Consider the following 16583-nt stretch of genomic DNA (forward strand, 5'->3'; position numbering starts at 1 on the left):
GAGGTTTCCACTCTCTCCTAAAATCCACACTCGTGGCTTCAGGCCATGATTTCCCAGAGCAGTCCCAGAGCTGGCCACTGCCCAGAGATGCCCTGGGGCAGCTCCAGTGCCCAAGTGTGACAAGTGGTCCAGGGTGTGTGGGAGCCCTTTGGAGCAGGAGCTGGTGGGCAGGAAGGGCCCAGCTGGGGAGGGTCAGGGAATCCCCCCCCTGCAGCCCTGCTGCCCAGGCTGAGGAGGGTCCTCTCCAGCCCACAGCACATCGTGTGCCCTTGGGGGCTGGGCTGCCAGGGCTGTTCCCAGGAACTGACTGGCCAAGGAGGGCAGGCAGATGCTCAGGGGTCCTGAGGGTCATCACAGAGCTGAGCCCATCCAGATGAAAGATTTGGGGAGGTCAGGAGGAACCTGCACAAAAGGGATAAGACAATTGGGGAAGGAAGGAAAGCCTTGGCCAACAGAAATCAAAGATTTCATGAGGTAAAACCAGGTGCAGTTAAGGCTGAGGGTGCTGCAGCACCGCCTGTGCAAACATTCCTGATGGGCCTTTCCCCTTTTTGTAACCTCAAGCCCCAAAACTACCTAAAAGTGCTGCCCCTCCCATTGGAAGGAATCCACTGCTCTACTCCGAGCCTCAACCTGACCTTGAAGGCAAAGCTCAAACCCAGAAGTCCAGATTCTTATTTGTACTCCAATGCCCACCTCTATCCAAACCTGCACTCTCAGTGTGAAAATCCAAGCTTTAATCTTGACCCAGCCCAAAACCCTCTTCTCCTAATCATGAACCAGACACTGCCAGCAGAACAACAAACCCCCCTCAGCTTCTGCCTAGTCCCCACCCTGAGCTCTAAACCCCAAGCCCTGACCATTAAGCACCCCCACAGCCCCTGGGAGCAGGGCAAGGACCTGGAAGGCCCCAGAAGGCCCCGAGCAGGCGCGGGGGGTTGGCAGAGGAACGGGAGGTGCCCTGTCCCTGCTCAGCCCGTGGCACACAAGGAGCAGAGGGCTGGCAATGCTGACAGGAGTCAGTGGTGCCTCAGGATCCCAAGGGGGCCCAGGGCTGGCAAGGGGCTGCCAGGTCACCTCTGTCCCAGCCCTGCCAGGCAGCAGCAGCCTTGGGCACCAAAAGTCAGGGGAGCCGTCTGTGCACAGCCCTGAGAGCTGCCCCAGCTGAGAGTCACCCTCAGGGGCCCTGAGGAGCTCTGGGGTCTGACAACACCAACCTCCTAGAGTTTTAGAAGGCAAAGAGGCCAGCCCTTCCCTGGCAGCAGAATGACCCCGAGATGAGGGCAGGGCCCTGAGGAGCTCTGCAGTGACCCCCAGGAGAAGGGCCTGGGCTCTGGGAGGGATGTCCTGTGGCACAGGGGCTCAGGATCCAAGTTAATAAGGCCAAGTGCACATGGAAACAGCCAGAGCTGGTGCAGAGACATCAGGGAGGGTCTAGAAATGCTGCTGGGAGGGGGTGGGAAAGCAGGAGGGGTGTGTGCAGCCTGCAAGGCCAGAGCAGCAGCAGGGCCAGGGCAGGACAGCCTGCAGGAGAGATGGCCAAGGGCTCTGGCAGGGCTGCAAGGCCCAAAGGCACCCAGGCCTTTGTCCCCTTGCCTCTGGCAGCTGCCTCTGCCACTCAGGCCACCACAAACAACTTGCCTGGCAGGTTCTGCACTTGGTTTCTGCCTCACCCCTCCCTCAGGAGCCTGGCAGGGGTTGCCCAGTTTTGGGCCTTTGTTGTTCCTCCCCCTCCCATCCCAGTGCCCCCAAACAGCCCTGAGCCAGCCGGGAGGGACAGGATCTGCTGGGCCAGGGCCTGGGGCTCAGGCCTTGGCCTTTGTGCTCCACAAAACCAAGGCAGGCTTTGCTCAGCATTGCAGGGGCCTGCCCAGAGCCTTTGTCTGCCTGCACTCCTGGCCTCCAAGGAGCTGCTCCAAGGAGTCCCTGGGGAGGCTTTGGCAGTGCCTGCCCTCAGTGGGGTCCAGGAATTCTTCAAGGGACTTGGAGTTTGGCTTCTGACTTCTTGCTGCAAACACACCGTGGGGCTCATTAAATTCCAGAAATCCCTCAGGATCTCTTTGTTTTCCTTTAATTGTCTTCAAGGCAATTTCAAAACAAGTCTTCAAAGTTTGTCTTTTTTTTTTTTAATTTAAAGATGGACATTTTTTAGTTCATTGAAGAGGTGATAGAGGTGTTCTCCAAGTGATCTTGATGCTGAGTATCTCCTCAGGAGATCCACACTGACCCTGGATGATCAACATTGCTCCTCACCTCCCAACCTCACCAGTTCTGACATGGCCCATCTTTGACTGACAGCTGATGCAACTCCAAACACACTGTGGGACCCATTAAAACATTGAAAAACAAATTATTTTTCTTTATTTATTTGTCTTCAAGTCTCCAAGACATCAGCAACTAATTAGAGTTGTTTTGTAGTTTAGCTAAGGAGGAAGATTTTAAAGTGGAAGTCACGAAAAATAATTTTTTTGATGAAAAGGAATGATTTACACAGAGCCTTGGGATGCAAGCAGGTCAGGGTGCGAAGGATTTGAATCCAAAGATAAGGGGGCAAAAGAGATTAGTAGCACTTAATCATTGACCAATTGAACAGTTATCAAGTGGTTCAGTAGCATTCCCTACAATTTTAACAGTGACTGAATTATAGATTCACAAGAACAACATTCCCACCACAGTCAATTCACACCCACACCCAGGCAGAGTTGTGTGGACACAGCAATAGCTGGCTGTGGAAAGGTCCCTCTCCAAAAGTGTCCTTGTTGTCAGGGAAACACTCCCCCAAATCCCTTTGTGTTTCCCACCAGACCAGGGTCACAACTGGAGGAATGTTTGTTGAGGGGGATCAGAATTGTCCTGGGCATCAGTGAGGGTCTTTGGAGTGTTGCAAACTGGAGGGTTCCCGAGCTGGGAGAGGCTGCCAGAGGTGTCCCACTGAGAGGGAGGTGCTGGGGAGCTGCCAGGGTCTCCCTCAGCACTGCTGGTTGTGGTCTCCCAAGGGGACTGGCTTTAGTTATCTGCTGAATTTCCATCCTGGTGTCAGGAATGACTGGAGTTTCCACAGTATTTGGAAATTCCATCCAAACAGTTCCATTTTGGTTATGATTCAGGCAGGGAATATTCCAAGGTTTTCAGGGGATGACTCATTATCCTGTGTTCCCCAGTTCTCACACCCATCCCAGTCAGCTGGATGGTTTATTGACAATGTGTCCCGAGGGGCGGCACCTCCGATGCCATAGAAACCCCTCCCCCTGGATTAGGAAACCTTTGGAATTCAGGAGGTGTTCCAGTGGAGCACGAAAATGAACAGCAATTTTCCTAAAGCCCAGACCGCAGCAGAACAAAGCCAGGCCCCCTCAGTGTCAGAGCAAAGGTCCCCCATCCCTGTGTCCCTGTGGCCGCTGAGGCGGCAGCGCAGGCCCGAGGCGGTGCCGGGTCCCGGTGCAGCCGGGGCAGAGCGGCGGCTGCGCGAGCGGCAACCCCGGCGGTGAGTGCGGCAGCCCCGTGGGAGCGGCAGCTCCGGGCACAGACGCCGGCGGCAGCCGCTGTGGCTCCTGGAACCGAGTGGCCATTGGGACACTGCAGGGCCTCCTGGAATCAACAGGGCTGCTGGGACACTGGGGAGCCTCTTGGAGCCAAGGGAACCCTGGGATGTTTTGGAACATCCTGGAATCAAGGAGCCATTGTGATGCTGCAGCACCTCATGGAACCAAAGGAGCTCTCAGAGTTTCTGCAATGTCATGGAATCAAGGGGCCATTTCTGGCAGGATGCTCTGTTCTGATAATACCTAAACAATGGTCAGAGAATGCAAACAATGCACACTCTCTGTGATGAGTTACTGCTGGTGCCAAGGTGCTGTTTTTAATTTTGAATTATGCTAAACCCAAAATGCTTCATGAAACTTCAAACACACATCCTGCTTTCTGAAGCAGGATTTGACAGAGAAGCTGCTCCCTGGCCTGCAAATATGTCTGGCAGTCAAACCCTTGATAACTATAAAAGCCTCGTCCAACTTTCCTGTGGCAGATTCTTCCACAGATTTCCTTGAAGTGTGTGGAGCTTTTGCCATGAAGCAGGGAGAGCTCCTCATGGTCACTGCCCAGGGGTTAAGTGAAAGAGAGGGAACTACCCCTTGTCGCTGTGGGGTGAGTTACCTCAATCTCTGCTTCAGGATTGTTTCTTTTTGCTGGCTTTGATCCAATTGCTTTAATAGAATGACTTTGATAGACTGCACTGTCTAGTGTACACTATAGTACTAGGAGGTTTTGGCTTTTATGCTGTGCAGGAAATAATTCTTTTTAAGGTCTTTCATCTATTCAATTGTGTGATCAATTGTCTGTTCATTTGTCATAATAAATAATTCATTTTCTAGAAATATTTCTGATTTGCCATCACTAAACCCTGCAGGACAAAGTGATTGAATCACACCTCTAGAATTCCTTCTATTGAAACAAAACTCTGAGTTTAGGATTGGATCCAGCCACAGCCAGGCTCCTCTCTGAGAAGGAATTTAGAAAGCAAGGGGGTCCTTTCTGAACCTTGTAGCTCAACCATCAACTTTGTAGCTTCTGCCATCAACTTTGTCTAAGCCTTCCACCCCCCCAGCCCCAAGCCGTGACACAGGGGCATGTCTTGTCCATGCAGTGCAAACATGGGCTCCTGAGCTGGTCATTTGATGTCCCTCCTTGGAGGGAAGAACAAGCCCAATGGCCTGGGGTGAGAGGCCAGTGCTGGGAGCGGCGCTGGCTGTGCCAGGGCACTGCTGGGTGCCCCCACCCTGAGCACTCCCACCCTTGTGCTGGTCACTGCTGTTTTCCTCTGCAGGGCGTTGTGTTGGGCACATCCTGGAGAGCAAAGTGGAAAGCAGATTGAAGCTTTGAGGCCCTGGCCTGAGGAGATGCCCCTGCAGGATGGCAGTGCTGCTGCAGAGGTCAGCTCTGTGCCAGCAGTGCCCGTGGCTGTCCCTGCCTGCAGTCCCTGGACAGTCCTGCAGCAGGACTGGGACCCACTGCCAGAGCACTGAGGCCTCCAACAACACAGGGCTCTGCAGGACAGTGTGGAAGGGAAGGGAGAGGAGGCCAGGCAGGAGAAGGGCTGCTGCTCCCTGGCAGTGCTGCTCTGCTGGGACTCTTTTCTGGCCCAGCTCTGCACAGAGGCTCCGACCCTGCAGCTGCAGAGAAGTCAGAGAAGAAAGATGTCAGGTAAACAAGTCAATGCAGAGTTCTTTATTTGGTTTAAGCACGCAGTGAGTACAATTCCCAATTTGTACAACCTCTGGGCCAGGCTAGAAAGGCAAACACTGAATTGAAAATGGTGTTTATATATATAAAGACAGAAACATATATCCTTATAGATATATTTATAGATATAAAGAATTTTTGATGTGAACAAATTCTCACAAAAATAACACTCCTATCAGGAGCAAAAAAATCAAAGAAGATATGGTGAGCCTTAAATGAAGTCCATAACAGGACTGGCCTTTAATGAGGAACATAACATGCAGAAGAAGGAGAGTTTATTGCTTCTGAAAAACACCCAGTTATCAGTTTCCTCATGGCATCCTTGAGCTCCTGGTTCCTCAGGCTGTAGATGAGGGGGTTCAGTGTTGGAGACACCACTGAATACATGAGTGACACAATAAGATCTAGGGATGGGGAGGAGATGGAAGGGGGCTTCAGGTGGGCAAAGAATAAAGTGCTGATAAACAGGGAGACCACGGCCAGGTGAGGGAGGCACGTGGAAAAGGCTTTGTGCCGTCCCTGCTGAGAGGGGATCCTCAGCACAGCCCTGAAGATCTGCACATAGGAGAAAACAAAGAAAACAAAACCACCAAATATTAGACAGATACTAACCACAATAAGCCCAATTTCCCTGAGGTAGCCTGAGTGTGAGCAGGAGAGCTTGAGGATGTGTGGGATTTCACAGAAGAACTGGCCCAGGGCATTGCCCTGGCACAGGGGCAGGGAAAATGTATTGGCTGTGTGCAGCAGAGCAGTGAGAAACCCAGAGGCCCAGGCAGCTGCTGCCATGTGGGCACAAGCTCTGCTGCCCAGGAGGGTCCCGTAGTGCAGGGGTTTGCAGATGGCAACGTAGCGGTCGTAGCACATGATGGTGAGGAGGGAAAACTCTGCTGAGATGAAGAAGGCAAAGAAAAAGAGCTGTGCAGCACATCCCATGTAGGAGATGGTTGTGGTGTCCCAGAGGGAATTGTGCATGGCTTTGGGGACAGTGGTGCAGATGCAGCCCAGGTCTGTGAGGGAGAGGTTGAGCAGGAAGAAGTACCTGGGGGTGTGCAGGTGGTGGTCACAGGCTATGGCGCTGAGGATGAGGCCATTGGCCAGGAGGGCAGCCAGGGAGATGGCCAGGAAGAGCCAGAAGTGCAGGAGCTGCAGCTCCCGCCTGTCTGCGAATGCCAGGAGGAGGAACTGGGTGAGGGAGCTGCTGTTGGACATTTGCTGCCTCAGGTTATTGTTTTCTGTTGAGGAGAAAAAAGGCAGAACTGAATTAGGCCAGACTCAATCAGCAAAACATCTTGCATGTCTCATAGCAATTCAAATTCAGGGCCTCTTTTCAGGAAGATCTGTCAGCATCCCTCTCCCCGAGCTCTGGGTTTTGCTGGCTGAAGGGGGCACTGAGAGCAGGGACCCTGGAATGGGCTCCCGAGGAATCCTTCTTGCTGTGCAGTGAGAGGCAACTTGGAGCACAGGGTGAGCTCCAATTAAATGCACTTGTGATGTATCAAAGTGTTTCCAGAACTGCTGGTCACAGTTTGGCCAAGGGCAGAACAGAGGGAGGGGATTTGGGGAACTTGATTTTGTTCCAGTTCCTCTTGCCAGGAGTGAGTTTGGCTGGTTGAAATCTCTGACATTTCTAGTGTGCTCCAAGTTCCATTCTATGAATCTTGAGAGGCAAAGGGATGGTCTCTTGGTGCAGAGACAAGAGCTGAACATCTTTCCTGTTCACAGCTGCCCCTGGCTGGCAGCTTGGAGCTGAAGGGAGATCACCCTTAAGAATTCCCTTAAAAAAGAAACAAGGCACTTCTGGGAGCAGAGGAATCCCAGTTCAAAAAGGAGATTGAGAGAATCCTTGCCTTTACTCAGGATGCCTGATTAGGATCTTCTTTTCTCCTCCCAGACTGCCACACAGAGGGACCATTGCAGCTCCCAAGTACAGCAGCCCAGAGCATTTGCATGGATTTAGCACTGAGGAGTTTTCTCCATGGGGCTCCTGTGCAGCACAGAGATCCTATGGCAGAGCTGTGCCCTTCTGGAGGGCACCTGCAGCCCTGCAGGACACCCAGGCAAACAGCTGAAGCCCCTGAAGGTGCCTGGAGGGGTCCCACAGACACACCCCCACAGCAGCACCCAAAGGGGTTGTGTCTGGACAGGAATCTGCCCCCCCCAAACCCCACACTGGCTCAGAAAACTCACTGGTGAGAACAAGGAGAGCCCAGGCAGCAGGGGATGGCAGTGAAATGCCACAATGCTGCTGCCAAGGGAGGAGGGACACAGAGAGACAGCTGGAAATCAGGGCCCTGTCCTTGCCTGGGCTCTGGCTGCTGCAGGGCAATGCACAGCCCAGCCCCCGTGGGCCTGAGGGCACAGGCTCTGCTTAGGCTGGGAAAGGAGCCCAGGCAGGAGCTGCTCAGGGAAGGGGTCTGTGCCACAGGGACAGCAGGGAGGGGCCCACATCCCCCTGCCCAGCCCTTGTGGCAGCAGCTGCCTGTCCCTGCCTGCCTGTCTCTGGGTGAGGAGCTGTTCCTGCCAGCAGCCCCTGCCTGTGCCCAGCTCAGCTCCCTGCCAGTGCTGCCAGAGCCATCCCCAGCCCAGTGCCCAGGGGCAGCTCTGCCTGGGCAGGGGCTGCAGAGCAGATCCCAGACAGCCTGCGGTGGCTGGGAAGGGGGAGGTGTTCTGGGGGGATGTGCTTCCTGAGAAGGGCCCCTGGAAATGGAGGAGGTGGAGCTGAAGCTGTGAGGAGCCCTGACCCTGCAGCTGAAGGGCCCTGCCCAGCCCTGCCCTGCCCTGAGGGGTCACTCCTTCCACCCACCCCTTCTCCCTGCAGGGCCGTGGCAGCTCCTTGGCCGGGCTGAGAGCTGCCCCTGGCAGGCAGCAGAGTCCCTGCCCCAGCACACAGAGCCCTGGGGGCAGGACCCTGCTCTGCACCACAGCCCTGGGCACCCCTGGCTGCACCCCCACCTTCCCACCCCACAGCCAGCCCTGGCACAGGGAACCTTCTGGCCCTGGGCCTCTGATGGGGCAGCAGCAAGTCCTGCTCTGCAGCAGCTTCTCCTGCTGCACCCCAGCAAATCCAGCAGAGCCATCCTGACAGCTCCTGCCACTGCTGCCATTTGGCAGCTGGGAGAGGCACTTGCAGGAACTCACCTGCACTGCTCTGCAGCCACAGCCTGACCGTGGCAAAGGGCTGGCAAGGTTCCTGCCCTGAGCAGCTCTGCTCTGTCCTCCCACCCCAGGATCTCTTGAACCTCCTGCTCCCTTCTCCTCTCTGCCCTTGCTGCCTGCAGCTCCTGCCCTGCTCTGCCATATGGCCACTTCCCCTGCACTGCAGCAACTGGGAGAGTCCTCCTGAAAGATCCTGGAAGCTGTGGGATGTGCCAACTTGTTGAACTTTCCTACAGCCAGGCAAGTTGAACTTTCCTACAGGCAGAGAATTCTTGCTTCAAATCCTGGGAAGGTTTCTCCCGTGGTGAGAGCTCAGTCACCTCCCAGCCCAGGCTGCCTCTCATCTCTCTGCCTTCTCTCCTGTGCCCTGGGTGCTGCAGGCAGTGCCCTCAGCCCTGCTGGGCTGTGCAGAGGAGCTGCTCACCAGCAGAGCTGTCTCTTTGAAGCTCTTCTTGCTTGCCAGGAGCTCCCTGTGTGCCAGGAGCCCGGCCCAGCTCAGCAGCACAGCAACAGCCCCAGGCAGCCCTTGCTCTGCCCCTCTGGGCTCCCTCCAGCTGTCCCTGGGGCTCCAGGGGAACCTGCTGGCACACAGCTGAAGGAAATAATGATGTTCCTTCTCTCAGCTGGGCACAGACACTTCTTTCAGCACTGTCATTTCTCCAAACAGACACAGAGGTAACTTCAAGAGTCCCCTTTTCATGTCCCATCATTAGACAGGAAAGCCAGACAGTGCCCAGGAGGGATCTCCTTCACCTGCACTGAGGGAAGGGACTCAGCTGAGTCAACAGAGGTGTCTCCTTGTGGCTCTGCAGACCCGGGGCCAGAAGGACACTGAGCTCCCTCCACAACCTCCATGGGCTGGGATTCCTCCTGCCCCACTTCAGTGGGCCCAAAACAGGCCCCTGCAGGTGACTCCTTGTCCCAGCTCCCATGGCAATGAAGGAAGACCAAAGCCAGGAGTGACCTGCTGGGACACAAAGACCTTGTTCCTTCTGGGGGGCCAGAGGTGACCGAGATTCCTGCTGGGAACTGCAGGCTCCAGTGGAGCAGTTCCTAGGGACAGGGCAGCAGCTGTGGGATCTTCTTGGAGGCTGCTGGGACATTGCTTTGGCCAATTTCAGTGGCAGAATGGGCCCACATGTAGGACAAGGGAACCTGTCACTGTTCCTTCTGTCCAGGGCAGCCCCTAGAGGTGTTCAGGTGACCAAATGGAGTCAGGTGGCACAGGGAGAAAGGTCTCTCTCCTGTTCTTTAGCAGGGTATTTTCTACATGTGCTCAGAGTACAATGGCAGTTGTCTCCTGGACATCCCTTCACTGCTGAACCTAATTGAGGGCAGCTGAGCCTGGATTGAACAGCCAAAGAGGGGCCTGTAGTGCCAGGGGAGGTGCCAGGGCTCTGCAGCACAAGTGCAGCAGCTGCCCTGGACAGCACAGGGCCTGTGCAGGAACCCCGTCCCCATTCCCAGCAGTTGTGGGACAGGCACCACCCAGGGCTTCTCAGACACATTGGGTGCCTTTGGGGCAGGGAGTGAATCCCAGCCCTGCAGGGACACAAAGGCTGTCCCTTCTCTGCCCAGCCAAGGCCGGGCCAGGCACGAGTCCAGGGCACATCAGCCCAGGCTGTCCACACTTGTTTCCTCCCTCTGCTGGCTCTTCTCTCCCCCAGCATTTCAGCAGCATGTGCTGATCTCCTCAGGGATCAGGCCTGGGATTTTCCCCCTGGGCCTGAGTCCCAGCACGTCCACCCCCAAGGCCATTGTCAGCAAAGCCTCTGCACAGCCCAGCTCTCGGGGCTTTCAGAGCAGCTTTCCCCACTGCAAGTCTGTTCTTACCCCGGTGCCCCCGCTGAGGGGCTGCAGCCAGACAGGCCCCAATGCCCTGTGTGTGGGGCACAGGCAGGAGGAGCTGCAGCCCCAAGTCTCTCTTCATTCCACTTGCAGGCAAGAACAGCCCAGGCCTGCTGAGACAGTTCCCAGGTTTTGGTGCTGTGATGGGTTGGGAGAGAAGGCCAAGGAGACACAGGAGAGAAAGAGCAGGAGAGAGGTGTCCTCAGTGGGAAGGAGCTTCTGGGACCTGTGGAGCTGCTCTAGGGGATGAACAAACTGGGTGAACTTTTGTGGGTGAGGGTCAAAGGAGAGACTGGTTTGGGTGACCTTGTGGAGTGAGACAAAGAGCCCATTCAAGTTGTCTTTGATAACCCTGGAATTCACTGGAAAGGCAGCACGACAGGATGGAAAGAGTCCCAGAGGTTTCTGCAGAGTCTTGGTGAAGACAGCCCTTGGGACACAGGCCTTTAGAGCACAGCTGGCAGGTTGGTGGAAGACAGGGAGGCTCATCTGCATCTGCTTCTGTCCAAGAGGAATCAAGAGGTTACCATAGTAACTGCCCATAGCAATGGAAATGTCTGATGGTTGCCATGGTAACTGACCATAGCAATGGTAATGTGTGATGTTTGCCATGGTAACTGACCATGGGAACAGGAATGTATGATGGTTGCCATGGTATTTGACTGTACCAGTGAGAGGTATGATGGTTCCCACGGTAACCGATAGTATCAATGAGAATGTATGATGGTTGCCATGGTAACTGACTGTACCAGTGGGAAGTATGATGGTTCCTGTGGTAACTGACTGTAGCAACGGGAATGTATGCTGGCTTCCATGGTAACTGACTGTAGCAACAGGAATGTATCCTTGTTACCACGGTAGCCAACCATAGGAATGTAACTTTATGATGGTTGCCATGGTAACCGAGCATAGCAATGCGAATCTATGATGGTTGCCATGGTAACAAACCGTAACAATGGAAATGTGTGATGGTTGCCATGGTGATTGTAGCAACGGGAATGATTGATGCTTGCCATGGTAACCAACCGTAGCAATCGGAATGTGTCATGGTTGCCATGGTAACCGACCGTAGCAATGGGAATGTGTCATGGTTGCCATGGTAACCAACCGTAGCAATGGGAATGTGTCATGGTTGCCATGGTAACCGACCGTAGCAATGGGAATGTGTCATGGTTGCCATGGTAACCAACTATAGCAATGGGAATGTGTCATGGTTGCCATGGTAACCGACCGTAGCAATGGGAATGTGTCATGGTTGCCATGGTAACCAACTATAGCAATGGGAATGTGTCATGGTTGCCATGGTAACTGACCATGGCAATGACAATGTATGCTGGTTGCCATGGTAACAGACTGTACCAAAGGAAAATATGATGGTTGCCATGGTAACTGACCATAGCAACTTGAATGTATGATGGTTATCATAGTAACCGACCATAGAAGCCGGAATGTATGATGGTTACAATGGTAAACGACCGTAGCAGTGGGAAGTATGATGGTTACCGTGGTAACTGACTGTAGAAACGGGAATGTATGCTGGTTGCCATGGTAACCGACCATAGCAGTAAGAATGCATGATGGTTGCCATGGTAAGTGACTGTAGAAAGAAAAATGTATGCTCGTTGCCATGGTAACTGACCATAGCAATGGGAGTGTATGATGGTTGCCATGGTAACTGACTGTACCAGCGGGAAGTATTATGGTTCCTGTGGTAACTGACCGTAGCAATGGAAATGTATGCTGGTTGCCATGGTAACCAACTGTAGCAATAAGAATGTATGATGGTTGCCATGGTAACTGACCCTAGCAACTGGAATGTGCGATGGTTGCCATGGTAACAGACCAAAGCAATGGAAATGTGTGATGGTTGCCATGGTAACTGACTGTAGCAAGGGGAATGTGTGATGTTTGCCATGCTAACTGACCCTAGCAACTGGAATGAATGATGGTTGCCATGGTAACCAACTATGGCAATGGGAATGTATTCTGTTTGCCATGGTATCTTACCATAGCAGTGGGAAGTATGATGGTTGCCACGGTAACTGACCATAGAAACGACAATGTATGCTGCTTGCCATGGTAACGGACTGTACCAGTGGAAAGTATGTGGATTGCCATGGTAACTGACTGTAGCAATGGGAATGTATGGTGTTTTCCATGGGAACTGACCATAGCAAAGAGAATGTTTGTTAGTTGCCATGGTAACCGACCATAGCAATGCTAATGTATGATGATTGGCATGGTAACCTGCTGTAGCAATGGGAATGTATGGAGGTTCTTATAGTAACTGACCGCAGCAGTGGGAACTATGATGATTGCCATGGTAACTCACTGTAGCAACTGGAATGAATGATGGTTGCCATGGTAACAGACCATAGCAATGGGAATGTAAGAGTGTTGCCATGGTAACCAACGATGGCAATGGGAATGTATGCTGTTTGCCATGGTATCTGACCGTAGCAGTGGGCAGTATGATGGTTGCCATGGTAACTGACTGTAGCAACGGGAATGAATGATGGTTGCCATGGTAACTGACCATAGAAACGACAATGCTGGTTGCCATGGTAACGGACTGTACTAGTGGAAAGCATGTTGGTTGCCATGGTAACTGACTGTAGCAAAGGGAACGTATGGTGTTTTCCGTGGGAACTGACCGTAGCAACGAGAATGTATGTTAGTTGCCATGGTAACCAACCATAGCAAAGTGACTGTATGATGGTTGCCATGGTAACTAAACATAGCAATGACAATGTATGATGGTTGCCATGGTAACCTGCTGTAGCAATGGGAATGTATGGTGGTTCTTATAGTAACTGACCATGGGAATGGGAATGTATGATGGTTGCCATGGTAACTGACCACAGAACCTGGAATTCAGATGGTTGCCATGCTAACTGATCGTAGCAATGCTGCTGTATGATGGTTGCCATGGTAACTGATTGTAGCAGTGGACTGTATGATGGTTGCCATGGTAACCAACCACAGCAATGGGGATGTGTGATGGTTGCCACAATAACTGACCATAACAGTGGGAATGTATGGTGCTTTCCGTGGTAACTGACCGTAGCAACAGGAATGTTTGATGATTGCCTTTGTAACTGACCATAGCAATGGGACTTTACAATGATTGCCTTGGTAACTGACTGTAGGAATGGGAATGTATGATGGTTTCCATGGTAACCGACTGTAGCAATTTGATTGTATGCTGGTTGCCATAGTGACCGACTGTAGCAACGCGACTGTATGATGGTTGCCATGGTAAATGACAGTAGCAGTGGGACTGTATGATGGGTGCCAGGGTAACTGACCATAGAAATGGCAATGTATGATGTTTGCTATGGTAACTGACCATAGCAACGAGAATGTATGATGGTTACCATGGTAACCGAGCATAGGAATAGGAATGTGTGATGGTTGCCATGGTACCTGTGTGTAGCAATGGGAATGTATGATATTTGTTATGGTAACTGACCATACAAACAAGAATGTGTGATGTTTGCCATGGTAACTGACTGCAGGAACGGGAATGTGTGACGGTTGCCATGGTAATCAATTGTACCAGTGTGAAGTATGATGGTTGCTGTAGTAACTGACCATAGAAACGGGAATGTATGATAGTTGCCAAGGTAACTGACTGTACCAATGGTAGTGTATGATGGTTGCCGTGGTAACTGACCATGGCAATGAGACTGTAAGCTGGTTCCCATGGTAACCAACCATACCAGTGGGAATGTATGATCATTGCCACGGTAACTGACTGTAGGAATGGGAATGTGTGATGGTTGCTCTGGTAACTGACCGTGGCAATGAGAATATATGCTGTTTGCCATGGTAACTGACCATAGCAGTGAGAAGTATGCTCTTTGCCACAGTAAATGACTGTAGCAATTATGGTTGCCATGGTAACCGACCATAGCAATGACAATGTATTATGGCTGCCATGGTAACTGACTGTGGCAATGGGAATGTATTCTATTTGCCATGGTAACTGACCATAGCAGTGGGAATGCATGCTGGTTGTCATGGCAACTGTGATTTACTTAGGCTTTGAGCATGATATTTTCATCTGCAAAAACATCAATGAGTGCCCAGAGATCTCCCAAGATGGGCTTTAAAGGTCTCAAGCACATGAGCACTAAAGAGGGGCTAAGGAGCTGTGGCCTCAATGGTGTGGAGACTGAGGACAGCACAGGATAGCCCTGAGAGGGCTTCAAGGGAGGATTTAGAGATGGTGGATCCTTTTGTCAGAGCAGAAAAGAGCATGAGAAAGAAAGAATTAATGCCAAGTGCAGCTGGGGAGGTCCCGAGTGGACGTGAGGAAAAAGGAATTTCACTCCATGGAAAACACTGGGCTGGAACACGTCACCCAGGAGGAGTCTGGATGAGCCCAAGGCTTTGTGTGTGCAGGAAGAGCCAGGGAGGACGCAGAGATGTCAGTGCAGGAAGGTGCCAGCCAGGTGGGGCAGCCGGGGGGATGACGACAGCCTGCAGGGAAAGGGGCAGGGCATGGACACCGTAGGACAGCCTGGGCTGGAGAGGAGACAGGGATGGGGAGAAGCTGAAAGGCCCTGACACAGCCACCTTCTGCAGGCCTTTGGCCATGGCTGCTGTCTGTGCCCCTGAGGCCAGGAGGAGGGGAGTGCCCCTTGCAGCCCTGGGGCCTCATGGCCTCCTTGTCCCTGCTCAGCAGCCTGGCAGGTGCCACCCCATGGTCCTGCCCTTGGCATTGCACATCCCACATCCCAGTGCCCCAGGAAGAGCCCTGAGGAATGAGGCAGGGACAGGATCTGCCTTCCCAGGGGCTGGGGGTCAGGGCTTGGTCCTCTGCATTAAGGAAACAAGTCAAGGTTTATTCAGCATCAAAGCCACCTTTCCCTTGCTTGTCCATCCTTGTCATCACTGTCTGCAGATTTCTGCTCTAACTAGAACCCAGGGAGAAGTTCTCAGTTGTGTCCCTCAGTGAGACTCATTAGCACTACAAGAAACTTCAGTGTTTCAATCTCATTTTGACTTCTTGAGAAGTTGTTTGAAGTTCCTCTCAGGGACTGAGTCTCATGTAAACAACATCAATCCCCCTGGAGGGTCATGAAATGCCTGGGGCTGTTGCTGTGCTGCTGAGCTGGGCTGGGCTCCTGGCACACAGGGAGCTCCTGGCAAGCAAGAAGAGCTTCAAAGAGACAGCTCTGCTGGTGAGCAGCTCCTCTGCACAGCCCAGCAGGGCTGAGGGCACTGCCAGGGCAGCTCAGGGACACCAGCAGGGCACAGACAGAGCTTCAAGGGGCTGAGCACTGGCAGGAGGGTTGAGAGCTCCCTGCAGGAGGAATCTTGGCAGGGCTGCACACGGGCAGTCTGTGGCTGCAGGGCAGTGCAGGGGCAGCTCCTCGAGGCATCTCCTAAAGCTGGCTCAGCCCCAGCTGATGGGATGGGTGAGCAGGGGCTGTTTTGGGGCACTTTGGAAGAGCTGTGAAGCCGGGGGTGCAGCCGGGGGTGCAGCCAGGGGTGCCCAGGGCTGTGGGGCAGAGCAGGGTCCTGCAGCCCAGGGCGCTGTGCTGGGCAGGGACTCTGCTGCCTGCCAGGGGCAGCTCTCAGCCGGCCCGGGGAGCTGCTGCCAGGGCTGGGGCAGAAGGGCTGTGGCCAAGGAGGAAACCTGGCAGCTGAGGGAGGATCTTTTCCATGTCTTGCTGTTGCAGGGTCAGACCTGCTCACAGCTCCAGATCACTACACCATATTGAATGGAGACGTTTTTGCAAAGCTCACAAAAGACAGGGGCTACAGGAAAGGAATTAGTCCTGAGGTGTGTTTCCTGCTTAGGCCTTGTAGCAGAGACATTGTTCTCTCAGTTCAGGAGGCTGCACTGAAATTCCAACTCTTTTACTCTCAGAGATGAATCTTTCAGGCAGGATCAGAGATGAGCACAGGATCCTGGGCAGTGCTGAGCCTTCTCTTGGGGGTGGGCACTCTCCTGTCCCAGCCCTTGGCTTCTCTGCAGGAGGGCTCCTGTCCTGCTCTGTCCAGCACAGCTGCACCTCTGGGCTGGCACAGGGGACACTTCACAGAGCTGCCCTTTCAAGCAGCTCTGCCCTGCTCTCAGCACAGATCTTGGTGGGGTTTTTAAAGAGGAATCTGTGTGTGAAGTCATCTTCAAGGCAGCCCAAGGGAAAGTGCAGGGCAGATGGGAAACAGGCTGAGAGGCATTGCAGCTCTCCTGGCTCTGCAATAAGCAACTGAGAGCTCAGCCCTTCTGCCTGTCCTGTCTCAGCACTTCAGATTTGTCAGAAAAAATTGCCCCTAAAAAAACACACCCCAGGTGTTATAACTGTAACCAAAAAATCCAGTCA

At 53.2% G+C, this 16583-nt stretch overlaps 1 protein-coding gene and 1 pseudogene across 1 annotated transcript in view; both read right to left on the bottom strand.

Moving 5' to 3' along the window:
* LOC135404953 (zinc finger protein 418-like) overlaps nucleotides 1-16583 on the bottom strand; it is a 70381-nt gene that overhangs the window by 41839 nt on the left and 11959 nt on the right. The window lies entirely within an intron of this gene.
* On the bottom strand, nucleotides 5450-6509 carry LOC135406434 (olfactory receptor 14A16-like; annotated as a pseudogene).

This window comes from Pseudopipra pipra, chromosome W, assembly GCF_036250125.1.
Source record: "Pseudopipra pipra isolate bDixPip1 chromosome W, bDixPip1.hap1, whole genome shotgun sequence".
In the NCBI taxonomy this organism is placed as follows: domain Eukaryota; kingdom Metazoa; phylum Chordata; class Aves; order Passeriformes; family Pipridae; genus Pseudopipra; species Pseudopipra pipra.